This window comes from Anabrus simplex, chromosome 7 (assembly GCF_040414725.1).
Source record: "Anabrus simplex isolate iqAnaSimp1 chromosome 7, ASM4041472v1, whole genome shotgun sequence".
NCBI classification, from domain to species: Eukaryota; Metazoa; Arthropoda; class Insecta; order Orthoptera; family Tettigoniidae; genus Anabrus; species Anabrus simplex.
In genome coordinates this window covers 286,711,362-286,725,480 of record NC_090271.1, presented here as the reverse complement: position 1 = coordinate 286,725,480, position 14,119 = coordinate 286,711,362, and the positions used below count along the sequence as shown (strand labels likewise).

Sequence of the window (14,119 nt, the reverse complement as noted above, 5' to 3'; positions counted from 1 at the left end):
AGTGCCATTTGTATTTTTGTAAGTACAATTGTATAGTTTACTCTGCATACATGCCAAATGCCACTTTATCAATGACATACCCATACAAAAGAGTTTCTAAGATGACAAGTAGATGGTTTATTATTTTTAGATCTATTCCAGTAATATCAGCAGAAGTGGAAGCCTATCTGAAGAATCTTCTAGCGGTGTTTCCATCATTAGTATTACCAGCACTTTGCTTCGCTATATCAACCAATAAACACGTTTTCTCCCTGAACCGAACCGGTATATTCTTCTTCCTTTCTTCAACCAGTTTCTTCTCCTCGGCATCTCTTATTTGCCACTTTCTTACGTCAAGTCTGTACGCTATATGTAAAAGGCATTCGAAACATCAAATCCATGCATAAAGTGGTGATAACCCAAAATTAAGTATTGTTGGGTTAATTACTCTCTCAGTCACTTCAGGAATAAATTCATCTCTTTAGGGGATGCGCCACATATATAACACCTTTGGGAAGACTGATAGGAAGACAATGTACCATAGTGAAATGTAGCTCATGTTCAACCACTACTGCTTTTCATCATTCACGACTACCATAGTAGGCAATAACTTCTCTTCCTGGACACTAATACATTGCACCTCGTCCCGGATTAAGTCGGTTGTTTCTTTCTGGAACTATAATTTAACAGGCCTGCAGTAACGAGATGATGATGGTCTAGGATTATGCCAAATTGTATCCTGGTTTCCGGTGCTTGGGTGGCTAAACAAAAGCTGAAGGGATACAAGTGAAATGCAATACAGACACTCATCACTTAATGGTCGACCCTGTGAAAATCTCTCTTTATCTGAGTGGCAGAAACCATCTCTTCTTGTGTTTTTTCTTCAAGAAGTGTTCTAGTTTTCCTTCTTTTAGACCGTTCGCTAAATTCTGCGAACAGTTTACGCGGACGTCCTCGAGTGCTAGTACTGGCAGGCTCATCTTGACATTGTGATGCACGTCCTTCTGCAAGGCTCACTTTCTTGTTCAACCAACTTTTCTTGTACTTCAAGAATTTGTCCCTTTTTCTACTATATGTTGCCCAACATGTCTGAATTTTAGCTCACAAAATACTGACTGATTCCCTTACTGACTAGGATATATCCTCGGAAAAATCCTCATGGCCTAAATGTTCAATTACAACATTCGCAATATAATTATTCCGCTTAAATTCCCTGCTGTTCCTCAACAGCTAGAAAACCGACCTCCAGGTTACAGAGTACATGGCTTCTGGAAAAATTAATTACTCTCATGGACGCGCCTGGTTGCAGCAAAAAGTCACATCTTTCTATTCATTAAAGTATAGACAACTCCTCCACAAACTTTCATTACAGAAATCAAAAACAATCCATTTTGAAAGTCAGCTCAAATTTGTATAATTAGATAGCGCTTGGACATCCTGTACCTGACATTTAAGCACACATCCCAGACAATAATATACAGTAGTAATTTTCAGAAAATGCTCCATACTGTATAAAATACATGCCTTCATCTAATATAACACGCTAAAGAAATATTTAGTTCTGACGCCCTTACCAAGCCCTCACATAAAAACAACTGTACGCTGCCTAGCTATAATATTATCCCCTAACGGAGAAGAGCCACTTTAGGTCTTCAGAGAGATAAGATAACCAGACAGCGCAACCTTTCAATACTTCATTACTGTACTCAAGAGTCTTGTAAACACGGCTCACAGAAAATGCGCATCAAATACAGGAGTGAAAAATATTATTTTTGACCGGCTGGATGCTAGAAATTACCCACTGTGTCACAGGTGAATGTTCTGGACATCAAATAGTGACAATGTTAGAGAGAATAGGCAACTGGTAAAGATATAGATTATTTTACTTCATCTAGTGTATTAGTAAAGTAACGGCAAATATGGTAATACATTATCTGATGTGTTCTATATCAAATAATTGACTTTTATACAGAGTAAGGCTTTGTGACCATTGTCCTTTCCAAACTACCATGAACAAAGCATCATAAAACTTCCAGGCTGCAATGGTACATAGAATGGAGTGATTAGAAAAGGGAGAGGTATTATATTGCATTTTTCAACGAATGGTGGAGGTGATCTGTTTTAAACAGAAATTCAACTGGGCTATCATCCTATCTTAACACAAGCAAAATATAGACGAGGACCATCCTTCAAAGAACGAAGGTACTGGTGACTTCCCAGGCCCCTAATACTGTTGGGTCAGAAGAGAACATAAATTTACCAAGGGAGGTCTCATAGGAAAGATGGAAGTGAGAACCTGGCACAAGTAGAAGCAACATTAAACACAGGGAACACCGAGCGAGTTGGCCATGCGGATAGGGTGCGCAGATGTGATTACACAACATAAACAATATTGTAGGCCTACATACATACACATGATATAAGAGTGATTTCAATAGAATCTGAGGATGTTCTTGTGCTGCAAAATACGTAATTCAGTTATTAATAAAATGGTTTTTATTTTTATAAATTTGTAATTTGTTCAACAGACTTAAGAAATTTTAAAGTTTATATTATCTAAAGTTAACAATGAAAAGAATGGCATTAATCTCAAATTTTCAAATAAGAAAGTTAAGCAAATATGTCCTCTCTTTGTACATATATTGTCAAGGCAAGTGAAAGAGAAATACATAAGGAAGATGCATTTTGAGATATCTATAAAGAAGGAAAGCTAAACTTCCAAACATTGTCTATAATGTAGCTCCTATTCAATCCTACAGGAAGAAATCACATATCTTATTCAAACCACAAGAATCATAAAAATCTGAGAACTTTGTAAGAAATTTTTAACACTCAACTCAGCTCCCGCTGTGGATCAGTGATAGTGCCTCCTGATCCCAAGATCGCAGGTACAAACCCGGCAGAGGTTGTGGGCTATTTGAAAGGCAGAAAAAAGTTAATTTGGTACTCCATGACGTACCATGTCGGCATGCCAAAGATCTTTGGTGACATGTTCAGTGTTTACCAAACAAAATTCAATAAAACTGGGCCATTGATCACCTGTGAGATATCCCTTTCTCTGCTATCTGGAAGAGTAAAATGGAAGGTCAAAATCAACACGCAGGCAACCGAGATGCCATCAAATCAAGCATGATTGTGGTAGACAAGGCCATACAATTATTTTAACAGTCAACTGAAGTAAACTGATCTTAGCATGCAATTTAAAACATGGAAGAAGAGAGAATTTCCGAGGATAAACATTATGAAGATCTCATTTTCATCAAGGGGTGTATTTTGTGTGTATGTAAAACACAAATAGTCATGTCACTTCTCAATATAGACCATATCTGGCTGATATTACTGTACATCTTATGTAATATTTTATGCATTATTGAATGTTATAGAGCTTTTATAATTATAAAAGTTAAACACAATTCTGCTTAAATTTGTATGTGTGCAAACTTTTTGAAATAATGATTCATGTATGCTTAAGTGTGGTGGTCATATTGTTATTAAAATTAAAATGTTAAAACAAACTGGCAATTATCCTGCTTTAAATTGTAATTGCATGGGACTTTATCTCCATTTACAAACCCATCAAATTTTTTATAACACCTGTTTATATTTAGCCAAGCGGCCTTATTCTTTTTTAAACAAAATGAAGAACAGCAGAGAAACTGATCTCACATAAAAAGATGACAGAAGTTGTAACACACTTTAAAAATACTACCTTAATTTAAAACTGATTACAACATAAATCAATACTGATATAATCTATATTGTTAACATTATAATTAGTGGGTCTTATGGCTGGATGCTCAATAACATCCATATTTCCACAGTTCTGCAAGTTGTTCAGACTGGACTATAAATTTATGAACACGGTGGCCTTGGTGGCTGTTAAGGGTACTATTTTAAGGAATCATTCATATACCTGTTACGTCCGACATAGACTACTAGGGTGGTTCAATAAATAATGCTCATCTTCTTTTGTCATCGTTGCTGTTGTGAAATGAGATGTTTGAGAAGGACCAAATTTTATGTCGCCCAGGTGGCAGATTCCCTATCTGTTGTTTTCCTATCCTTTTCTTAAATGATCGCAAAGAAATTGGAAAATTATTGAACATCTCCCTTGGTAAGTTATTCCAATCCCTAACTCCCCTTCCTATAATATTTGCCCCAATTTGTCCTCTTGAATTCCAACTTTATCTTCATATTGTGATCTTTCCTACTTTTAAAGACACCCACTCAAACTTATTCATCTACTGATGTCCTCCCATGCCATCTCTCCACTGACAGCTCGGAACATACCACTTAATCGAGCAGCTTGTCTCCTTTCTCCCAAGTCTTCCCAGCCCAAACTTTGCAACATTTTTGTAACGCTACTCTTTTGTCAGAAATCACCCAGATCAAATCGAGCTTCTTTTCTTTGGATTTTTTCCAGTTCTTGAATCAAGTAATCCTGGTGAGGGTCCCATACACTGGAACCATACTGTAGTTGGGGTCTTACCAGAGACTTATATGCCCTCTCCTTTACATCCCTACTACAACCCCTAATACACTCCTAACAATGTGCAGAGATCTGTACCCTTTATTTACAATCATATTTATGAGATTACCTCAATGAAGATCTTTCCTTATATTAATACCGAGGTATTTACAATGATCCCCAAAGGGAACTTTCACCCCATCAACGCAGGAATTAAAACTGAGAGGACTTTTCTTATTTGTGAAACTCACAACCTGACTTTTATCCCCGTTTATCATCATACCATTACCCACCGTCCATCTCACAACACTATTGAGGTCACCCTGCAGCCACTCACAATCTTGTAACAGATTTATTACTCTGCACACAATAACATCATCCACAAACAGCCTTATCTCTTATTCCACTTCTTTACACATATCATTGATATATATCAGAAAACATAAAGGTCCAATAATACTGCCTTGAGAAATTCCCCTCTTAATTATTACAGGGTCAGATAAAGCTTTGCCTAATCTAATTCTCTGAGTTCTATTTTCTAGAAATATAGCCACCCATTCAGTCACCCTTTTTTCTAGTCCAAAAGCACTCATTTTTTGCCAGTAGTCTTCCATGATCTACCCTATCAAATGCCTTAGATAGGTCAATCCCTATGCAGTCCATTTGGTCTCCTGAATCAGGATATCTGCTGTATCTTGCTGAAATCCTACAAGCTGAGCTTCAGTGGAATAACATTTCCTAAACACAGACTGCCTTCTATCAAACCAGTTATTAATTTTGCAAACATGTCTAATATAATTAGAAAGAATGCTTTCCCAAAGATTACATGCAATGCATGTCAAACTGACTGGCCTGTAATTTTCAGCTTTATGTCTATCACCCTTTCCTTTATACACAGGGGCTATTATAGCAACTCTCCATACATTTGGTATAGCTCCTTCAACCAAACAATAATCAAATAAGTATTTCAGATATGGTACTATATCCCAACCCACTGCCTTTAGTATATCCCCAGAAATCTTATCAACTCCAGCTGCTTTTCTAGTTTTCAACTTTTGTATCTCACTGTAAACGTCATTGTTATCATAGGTAAATTTTAATACCTTTAGTATTACTCACCTCCCATATCTGGACATTATCCTTGTAACCAACAATCTTTACATACTGCTGACTGAATACTTCTGCCTTTTGAAGATCCTCGCATAAACACTCCCCTTGTTCATTAATGATTCCTGGAATATCCTTCTTGGAACCGAACCTGTTCTGCCTTAAAGTACCTATATATACCCTTCCATTTTTCACTACAATTTGTATGATCACCAATTATGCTTGTCATCATGTTATCCTTAGCTGACTTCTTTGCTAGATTCAATTTCCTAGTAAGTTTCTTCAATTTCTCCTTACTTCCATAACCATTTCTAACTCTATTTCATTCCAACCTGCACCTCCTTCTTAGTCTCTTTACTTCCCTGTTATAATATAGTGGATCTTTACCATTCCTTACCACCTTTAAAGGTACAAATCTATTTTCACATTCCTCAACAATTACTTTAAACCCATCCCAGAGTCTGTTTACATTTTTATTTACCATTTTCCAGCGATCATAGTTACTTTTTAAAAACTCCCTCATGTCTGTTTTATCAGCCATATGGTACTGCCTAATAGTGATAATTTTAATACCTTCCTTTCTTTCACATTTATTTTTAACAACAACTAAAACAGCTCTGTGATCACTAATACCATCTATTACTTCGGTTTCTCTATAGAGCTCATCTGGTTTTATCAGCACCACATCCAAAATATTCTTCCCTCTAGTTGGTTCCATCACTTTCTGAATCAGCTGCCCTTCCCATATTAACTTATTTGCCATTTGTTGTTCATGCTTCCTGTCGTTCGCATTACCTTCCCAACTGACATTTGGTAAATTGAGATCACCTGCTACTATCACATTCCTTTCCATATCATTTCCAACATAGCTAATTATCTTATCAAATAATTCTGAATCAGCGTCAGTGCTACCCTTTCCCAGTCTGTACACTCCAAAGACATCAAGTTGCCTATTATCTTTATACAGATGAGCCTTACACCCAGAATTTCATGTTTTTCATCCTTAACTTTTTCGTAGCTTACAAATTCTTCTTTCACCAGAATGAATACTCCCCCTCCTACCATTCCTATCCTATCTCTATGATACACACTCCAGTATTACATGTTATAAATCTCATATTATGTTCCGTATTGAAATGTACTTAAAATCAAATAATAATATTAGATTTAAAATTCCACCTGTTCAATACATAAGTGTTTTTTATTTAAATGTGAGATATAGTTCTTAAGATATTACATACAGGGACATGTTTCACCCATGTTGAGGGCATCTTCAGCCTAAAAATCTCAAACCTAAAAGAAAGATAGATCAGGATCCTGATTGCTTTTATACTTAAGTAAGAGGTACAATTTGTATAGATTTTTGTGAATGTCTTGTTTTTAAAAATGTGATAACAAGTGGTTAGTTAGAAGTTTAAAAATAATACGTAAAACTGCTGCGCTGAATTAAAATTTGGTAAAATATGGTGCCTTATTCTGGAGATGGCATAAGTAGCTTATAATAGCTTAATAAATTAATAAATTAAATAAATAAATTAATTAATTATTCCTAATTTATTAAGCTATTATACGCTACTTATGCCACCTCCAGAATAAGGCATCATATTTTACCAAATTTTAATTCAGCGCAGCAATTTTACTTATTATTTTTAAACTTCTAACTAACCACTTGTTACCACATTTTAAAAAACAAGACATTCGCAAAAATCTATACAAATTGTAAGTATAAAAGCAATCAGGATCCTGATCTATCTTTCTTTTAGGTTTGAGATTTTTAGGCTGAAGATGCCCTCAACATGGGTGAAACATGTCTCTGTATGTAATATCTTAAGAATTATATCTTAAATTTAAATAAAAAAACACTTATGTATTGAACAGGTGGAATTTTTAATCTAATATTATTATTTGATTTTTTTTTTTTTTTTGCTATGGGCTTTACGTCGCACCGACACAGATAGGTCTTATGGCGACGATGGGATGGGAAAGGCCTAGGAGTTGGAAGGAAGCGGCCGTGGCCTTAATTAAGGAACAGCCCCAGCATTTGCCTGGTGTGAAAATGGGAAACCACGGAAAACCATCTTCAGGGCTGCCGATAGTGGGATTCGAACCTACTATCTCCCGGATGCAAGCTCACGGCCGCGCGCCTCTACGCGCACGGCCAACTCGCCCAGTATTTGATTTTTTTACACACTCCAGTTCCGTGAGAATATTTCTGCATCCATTATATCATTTCTCAGCCATGATTCAACTCCTATTACAATAATGCCCTCAACATGGGTGAAACATGTCTCTGTATGTAATATCTTAAGAACTATATCTTAAATTTAAATAAAAAAACACTTATGTATTGAACAGGTGGAATTTTTAATCTAATATTATTATTTGATTTTTTTACACACTCCAGTTCCGTGAGAATATTTCTGCATCCATTATATCATTTCTCAGCCATGATTCAACTCCTATTACAATATTTGGAAAGTATATATCTATTAAATTACTTAATTCGATTCCTTTGTTTACAATGCTACTACAGTTGAGCACTAACATTTTTATGTCATCCCTACTTGATTTCCAGTTCCCTGTTCACTTAACAGGGAACTCAATGGCAAGGCCACAAAGTTTTATCTTTGTCATCATCATGGTAACATAATAGGTTTGTTGTTAAATGGCTACTGCATAAGAAGTACATACAAAACAGAGAGCTGTGACTGAATTTCTTTTTATGGGACAGGAGACTGTTACAAAAATTCACAGGCCCTTAAAAAATGTCTATGGAGATCATGCAGTGAATAGGAGTACAGTCAATCATTGGACAAGCAGAGTATCAGTGTCGCAACAAGGTAAAGCAAGACCGTCAGATCTTCAACATTTGACACAGCCGCATGCAGCTGTAACACCAGTGACTGTTCAATGCGTAGACAGGCTTATTTGGAGCAATAGGCGAACAACAACCAAAGAAGTGGCTACTCAACTTAGCACCCCAGTGGGTAGTGCCAACACAATTATCAATCACTTAGGCTATTTAACCCTTTAAATGAGTATGACGTCTTTAGTCATTTTCACGCTGGGCTTCTTGGTGGGTTTTGACGGCATAAGTCGATCATAAAATTTATCACATATTTTCTCTTTGGGGATGATTGCATATGATGTCGCCATCAAGTCTACCATATTAGTTGATATGTTTTCCATGAGATCACACTGCATATTGTTTTGTACAGCTGCCACAGCCTCCTAAAATGTACATTTTTTTGGCACCTTGCATGATGCCCCCACGCAGCCATCAATGAGCATGTCTTCCAAACGTAAAGTAGACCAGCTTGATTGTGCGGATATTTCAACAGTTCTAGAAGGGGAGAGTGATGATGAGCAGATACACACCAAAGAAGAGGACAGTGAAGGTGATCCTGCAAGTGAAAGTAAAGTGGTTCCAGACAAACCAAATGAAGAGGACACCGTTCATAACGTGACTCAGCCGCCTCAGTTCGTTGCGAATGGTGTTCCCAGACCAAGATTTGCTTTTACAGGCGTAAATAGATAAATATAGACTTTAGTGATGTACATAGTGTTGAAGAATACTTCAGCATATTCATAGATGACCTTATTTCTATATCACACAGATACGAATCTACGAAATCTGTAATCACTTGGACGCATAATATAAATAATGTTAGTAACCCACTACTGAAGTATAATAATCACTATCATATTAGATTAAACTAATTGTGTACATGTTTATGTACGGAATATTTAAATAGCACAAAGTGGAGACCGGTGCCAGGTGACATATATGGAGAATTTAGTACCCAGTTAAGGGGTTAAAAGTTTGTTCCAAGAGGGTCCCTAGGTGCCTAACTGACAACAATAAGGAACAAAGAAGTACCATTTGTGCATAGTTGCTTGAACATCCTTATCCAAAATCAACATGGGATGAAACATGGATTCATCATTTTGAGCCCGATACCAAATGACAGTATATTGAGTGGCATCAGGTGAATTCTCCACAGAAGAAAACGTTCAGGTCAGGACCCTCATCCAGCAAGGTTATGGCCTCAGTTGTCTAGGATCCTGAAGGAGTGGTTATAATCGACACATGGCCTGCCGGTCACAGAACCACCTCAAACCCTGAGATATTTTGGGGTCTCATAATGTGCCAGCTTGATCCCTACCCATACGATGTTCAGGTATCTAGCAGCCTGTTTATTCTTCAAATGGAAAACACAAGTTTGAGTTTTTATGGGATTTGGTTTCAATTGATTATTCCTGTAGTACGTGGTAAGATATTTCAAAGTTCTAGTTAACATCATTTCAGTCTCTTCAAAACTGTCAGCTTGAGCAGTGAGAGCAAGGTCGTCAGCATAGAGAAACTCTAAGTTCCTTTGGGTAATGGCTGATCATTTGTGTTAATGTTAAAAAGGGCTGGTGCAAGTACACTACCTTGAGGTAATCCATTTTTCTGCATTCTCCAGCAGATTCCTTTTCCCTGGAATTCCACAAAGTACCTTCTGTTTTGTAGGAGGTTTCTAATCATACAAGCAAGCTGATATTCATGAGTGATTTTGTAGAGCTTTACCACATGGAGATTGTGTTTAACAGTATCATAGGCTGCCGACAGATCGACAAAAACAGCACCTGTTACCTTCTGCCTTTCAAAACTATCTTCAGTTTGTTGGATCAATTTGAGGACCTGTGATGTGCAACTCTTACCTTCCCTGAAACCTGCTAGTTGAGGAATGAAACAAGGTTCGATTTTGTCCATCATTCTTTGAAGGATGAGTCTTTCGAGTGGTTTATAGAGATGACATAGTAATAAAACGGGTCTATAACTCCTTGGGTCATTCTGGTTTTTACCAGGCCTAACTCTCTGAGAGCCAAGGGATGATTTATAATCATTACAAAATATCAAAGCCAAATTAATAACAAGTGCTGGTGATAGTCTTTATTATTATTATTATTATTATTATTATTATTATTATTATTATTATTATTATTATTATTATTAATCACAAACAGTTGTATCAGCATACTATTTTATTCCATAACCGATTTTTGGACTCTTAATGTCCATCCTCATTGTTAAAACTATTTACAACATTTAAGTCCACATGAGTGCATAATCAAAATGAATTTAAAATGAGTTAAAATGGAGCTCAGTTAAGATCAACTGTATGATAAGAAAAAGAAAGAACAAGTGTGAGAGTGTGAAAATAGTACGTATATACCTTACAATGTTGTTATATAAGATGCGACATACCATAGGCAGGGTGGGCTAGCTGGTCCTGTGCAAAGGCTGTTGGTCGAGTACGAAACAATGATCAACTTTAAGTCTGATCCGTTCATACATATTATTTTCACGCTCTCACACTTGTTCTTAGTACTTGTGAGTGTAGGAACATTGTTTCTCTTGCAGTCCAACACAGAAGTGCGCCGTGTGTGGACACACTGCTTCGAAGCAATTCACTGTGCCATATCAAATGTTTTGAAACAGTCAACAGTGTCACTTTGCCCACAAAAACGTGTTTCTGGTGCTAGCACTCCCACACCCGACCAGTGGGTCCTGGATCCGCTGCACCAGAGGGTGCTGTGGAAAACATGCATCAATAGATCGTAACACGCTCGAGGAGTCGGTACACAGCAGAAAGTGCTGATGTTCATTGGACAGTGCATACTGCAGAGCTTCAAGAATAGCATACAACTCTGCTGTGTACACACTACAGGTTTCCAGCAGAGGAAAAAGAAACAGCTCATTATCAACAACGAATGCACAACCTCCTTTCACTTCTGCCCTCAAACTATCAGCGTAAATAACTACTGAACGTGGATACTAGCCAACAACGGACAGGAAGAGCCTCTGATAAATGGAGGAGGTCTGTGTTCACCGTAGGCCCAGTATACAGATCTAGATGATTTCAGGTCATCATATTAACCATGGTGGTACCTTACTGGGCCATCTAACAAGACAAGAACTGAAGGTACATCAAATGATCTGTAAATGCTATCCAAGCATATACCAACCAGCTGTAGTGCTCGTGGATAAGCAACGTATAGCCGACAGTTTACATTGTCGAATACGCGGGGATAGTTTGGGTGAAGTGGCATCAGTCAAATTTGCAGCATAGGACAACAGTATTTGTTGGCGCCTCAGGTGTAAAGGTGGCACACCAGATTCAGCAAGCAGGCAAGCAACAGGGCTTGTACAAAATGCTCCTGTTGCCAACCCAATTAGAGTTGGGCAGACAGGAACAGTCAGTTGTTCCGGAACATTAGGAGCTTGAGGTGGTGTTTCAGTACAGTGTGCCGGCACACGGGACTGTAACTGCGTACTAGAGAGAACTTGTGAGGCAACATGACATGCTCCGTATCAGTGGAAATGTGCCTGTACCGAACGTGCTGTGTGGGCCAGCATAAAACTGCACGGAACGCGAAGGAACAGTCAGAAGGCTGAAATTCGCGCCCAATAATAATGTTTAAAGGCTGCTTTTGGGTTAATTTTTTTTTTTTTTTTGGTCAATATGAAATACACATAACTCTGTTACAATGGTAGTACAGGTGTTTAAAGGTAACTAATCCAAGGATTTTCACCTGTTGAATGTATCGGCCTATATTGTGAGTAATTAGGGCCAGGATAAAACTTCACGGCTCGTGAAAAAGCAGTCGGAACTCTGAAATACACACCCAGAAATTCATGTCTAAATGTTGTTTTTAGGATAAGAATGTTTTCATTCATTCTGAAATACACCTGTCACAATTACATTGGCAGTAGATGTGTTTACAAATGTCACAATGTTATTTTCACCAAATAAAAATATACTTGCACAGTTGAAGAAACATTCGTCAGTACTCTACTGTAATTACGTACACAATATACAGGCGGAACACGAAAATAAAAAAAAATAACCCATACAAACAAAATTAAGATAAAAGTTAAACACTATATACAAGCGGAACAGGAGATTAAAAATACGTAGGTCGAGTCATAAGTCATGACAACTATTTTTTTCTCGCGAACAGGAGATAACACGGAAAATCTAAGATATGCATTTGGAAACGTATGGTATGTACTTGCGTATGATGCCACTAGATGGTGTATGTAAACAACAGTGTGGGTCTAAGCATGCCCTCAAGTTCAGTGTGTGAGTGAGAGCGTCACAAAATAGAAGTCAACAAGCAGGAGCAACGATCGTATATTAAAATAGCAGTTCTCCGCAGCAGAAATGCACACCAATGCCATGCAGAGCTGCGGGAAGCATTAGGTGTGCATGCCATGCCCTATAGAACAGTGGTGAGGTGGGTGGAGACTTTCAAACGGGGTAGAGTATCAACTGCTGATTTGCCCCACTGCTGGCAACGCACAGTGGAAACCTTGGGTGATTATTTCAAAGGTCTGTAACCAGTGGAGACCTGTCCTTTGTACGTAATCGTGTGTATTTGCTGTCTATACCAAAATAAAACAATGTCTACCAATGGCCTGTGTTCTGTCACTTTCCTACAAGAATCTCCTGAAGTCAGAATTTGTCTTCAGGCACTATGCATAAGTACATGCCCTATATTTCCAAATGCATATCTTAGATTTTCTGTGTTGTCTCCTGTTCACGAGAAAAAAAACCAGTTGCCATGACTTACGGCTCCTGTCAGAAGTGCCATTATGCGCTGCCCTTCACCTACTAGCTGACTACATATAATATACAAAGTTTATTTCACCTAATCAATACTGTACAGTAATTGCAATGTTTATAAATACATTACAATATATTATCAAGGTACTAGTTTCGACCCTATATGGGTCATCATCAGCCTAACTAGGATACACTTATGGATTTGCCAAAGTTCTAAGACAGAATTACAATGTGGAAATAAGATTTAAAAGAATGAACTGTGTATGTGATGCGATAATGTACATATAAAATGGTGGATTGATGGATTATTTGACACTTGAAACTTAAACATTCTACAATTTTTATTTTTGTGTTCTGCTTGTATAGTATACTGAGGGTGGTTCAGTGAAGATACTGCCTGCAATGGAAATTCCCAGTACTAAGGATGATCCTTGTACTCCCGAAATGCGTCGAAGCTTAGTCCACACTTGAGAGGACGATGTATGTGACATCACATATCTTTCCCATGAAGTTTCCTTACTCTGTCAAATAAGAACTCAAACCTTAATTTAGTTACCAAGTTGGCCACAGTAGGCTGCCTATGATAGAGTTTATGAGCGCAACATCGTTCTCTTACAGCTGCTGCAATTTCTTTTTTCTGCCAAGGAATGATTTTTCATTGAGGAGTCCCAGAAAAAGATGGAATGGTCTCCTCGGCAGCAGCAAGTCTACACTCCAGCTATTCGTGTCGAAGACAGCTAGTGATGTGAACTTTAGCCAATCAGCACGTTTAAGAATCCACTGAAAAGGAGCCTCAATCAATTTCTGTTCCAACAAAGTAAGAATAATGAAGTGGTCACTGTCACATAGGTCATTGTGTACATCCCACCAAAGCAGGGGAACAAACACCCGGCTGCACAGACTAACGTCACTGCGGGAGAATGTACCGTGCACTGCACTGAAATTTGTTGCT

General features: G+C 37.7%; 1 protein-coding gene across 3 annotated transcripts in view; it reads right to left on the bottom strand.

Moving 5' to 3' along the window:
* The window catches only part of LOC136877571 (zinc finger protein 124), a 58,485-nt gene that overhangs the window by 23,200 nt on the left and 21,166 nt on the right, over window positions 1–14,119 (bottom strand). The gene's annotated exons all lie outside the window — the stretch shown is intronic.